This window comes from Tupaia chinensis, unplaced genomic scaffold, assembly GCF_000334495.1.
Source record: "Tupaia chinensis unplaced genomic scaffold, TupChi_1.0 Scaffold000542_1, whole genome shotgun sequence".
Classification (NCBI taxonomy): Eukaryota; Metazoa; Chordata; class Mammalia; order Scandentia; family Tupaiidae; genus Tupaia; species Tupaia belangeri.
Genome location: NW_006160055.1, coordinates 3,782,317 through 3,785,157, shown reverse-complemented (window position 1 = coordinate 3,785,157; position 2,841 = coordinate 3,782,317).

Sequence of the window (2,841 nt, the reverse complement as noted above, 5' to 3'; positions counted from 1 at the left end):
GGTGATCCAGAAACTCTTTGCTGTTCTATTGTGCTCGCTGGTGTAGCAGATTCAGTAGATAGTGGGGAATATTTTAACCCTATTAGTATTTGGATGTTTAGCTACAGTGCTCTTAGATCTGTCTAAAAACACATTGAAAGGATATTGGAGGGGGGAGAGACAAGAAAAAGGAAAACTAAAAAGCAGAAAACAACAATAAAAACACACACTAAACAGAGAAAAACAACAATAAAAAGAGAAAAAAAGACAAAAAAGTTTTAAAAAATTAAAAATTTGTAATTACTGTTCTTTTTTTTAAAAAAATGACAAAATAGAAAACCGCGTGGCACGCTTGTGCTTTTTTTAAAAAAGGGTAAAAAGGAAAAATTACAAAAAAAAAGGGAAGACAGAAGCAGGGAGAGACAGGAACCGAGAGACAGAGAGAGAAGGCTGGGGGTGCAGAGGTGGGCTCCCTACCGCTAGCTCGTTTGTTGGAGGCTGAATTATTAGTAGAAAATCTTCTTCCCTTAAAAATCTAGTTCACAGTAGCCATGTGGAACCTTGTCCTGAAGGCCCATGGCTTCTTCTGCCGCTAGCTTGTTTGTTGGAGGCTGAATTATTAGTAGAAAATCTTCATTCCCTTAAAAATCTAGTTCACTGTAGCCATGTGGAACTTTGTCCTGAAGGCCCGTGGCTTCTTCTGCCTGGATCCCCAGTCCCGTTTGAAAAGAGTTTGGAAAATAGGTAAAGTTGTCAGACTTCTGTCCACAAGGTCATGACAGATACTCGTTGGAGTCTTTGTGTGAACCACCATTTGTAGCTTGATGGATTCTAAATAAGGAAAGCAGCTTATTACAATACTAATGTAAAAGACAAAGAAATTTAGTTATTTCTGTTACATATAGCTCTTAAAGTTAACATTCTGGGGACTGGCAGGTGGTGCAGTGGTTAAGGGCACTGGACTCCCACATGGCCCACTACAGTTTGAGTCCCAAACCTAGTGGCTTGCTTTCTCACTTTCCCTCTCTCTTATCTAACTCTGTCTCTCTCTACTCAAATTAAAATTAAAATTAAAATGAATAAATAAATAAAGTTAAATAAAATAATTCTTTTAAAAAACATTAACATTCAGAATTGTGACTGACAGCATCATATTAGTGTAATCAGCTTTAGAACAGTTAATCAGACTTTAATTTTATCAAATTTTTTAACTCCTAGATTCTCCCAATATGACTAAAACCTTCAACAACATGCTGTAGGCTTATAGTTTTTCTCCCTTTTTCTTTCTTTACCTTAGTCACTTTCCTGAAGACAAAAAACTTTACCAAAAAAATACCTTTTATGTTAAAACCTTTCCTTTTAACCTTTTACTAAAACTATATTTTTACCACTGTAATCTTCCTTTTATGGCACTTTTTTCTGCTATTATTTTCCCTTCTTTCTACTTTTTAAAAGTGTACTTTTAGAAACTACTTTAATCTCTGATTTAGACAGAAATTATTGTTTTTAAAGTTTAATTCTTATTTTTCACCTTAAAAGTTACTTGAGGCTTGTCCAGTGAGGTTGACAGATGTCCAAGGGAGGGGTGCCAAGCTGTTGGGGTCTTGGGCCCCATTAACCCTCAATTTCAGAGGCAAACATGGACTCAGAAATCCTGAACTCCCTTCAGAGTTTTGGGCATTCCCATCTCTAGTGACCAAACCCACACTGGGGTCAAGGTCCCAGTGGGAGACATGAGGATGCCAGTCATGGGCACTCTCCAGTGCTCTGGCTTCCCACATTGGATACAGAGTCTCTTCCAAGGCAGAGGTTCTGATCTGAACTTTTTCTAGATCCTGCTGTGGAAGGAAGTTTTTGACCTTCAAGATTACCATGTGATTCTTGGGTGCTTTTTAAGTTAAAGTTAAATGAAAGGTTAAGGTAATTTGTCAATTTGTTATAACACTTTACTGAATTATCTGAGAATTGTCCTAGATTTTTGTTTTGTTTGAATTTTTTGTGTTTTTTTTTTAATATTATAATTATTATTTTTTTATCTGTGAGAGATCCTGTACTGAGAAACTGAAAAGAGAACCTAAGTTACAGTAGACCCTTTAAGGAACAGCCCAGTCTTGCCAGAAGGGAGGAGCCCAGTTTCCAGGTATTACAAAGCATTTGCCTTATTGACTATATAAAAGTTCTAGCCAGAGAATGCAATTATAATTTAAATTTTTATTTTTATGGTTAAACATCCTGATCATCTAATTTGTATTTGGAATTAGCCCTAGATCTTTCCCAGTTGAAGAATGTAGCCAAGGGGAGGAAGTCCAAAGGGAAAGAAATTCAAATGAAGAGAAAACAAGAATGTGTAAGGCAGGAAGGGAGAAAATAGCCAGTAGCTCCAAATTAACTCATCCCACCCCATGTCTTGAGATTTCCACTCTACCAAGGCTCTGGACAGGGGGTTCCCTAGCTTTTTTTTTTTTTTTAATGGTTTTTATTCCTGTTACAGAGACCCATCTGAAGCCAATTCTGGTATCTTCATTATAGGGGTGCCTAAGTGTCCTGTGTGGAGGTGGCTGACCAGTTGGAATTGATATTTTACTGCTTGATAAACTAGTGTGCCAAGGGGGAAACTGAAGCACTTCAGCCTGAAGGGTAGGTGAGTTATAATAGGATTTTTCTAAGAGAATTTCCAATGGGAGTGTCTTTGCAAAGAGGTTTTTACCAAGTACCCATGCTTATTGCTTCTCCCCCAACCTGGGGAATCCGACATTGTTACCAAGCTCAAATCAGGTTGGCTTGCCCAAGCACTATAAAAGCAAACCATAAGCCCATGGTATGATGAAAAAAGTACAGCTTTATTCCAAAATGCAAAGCAAG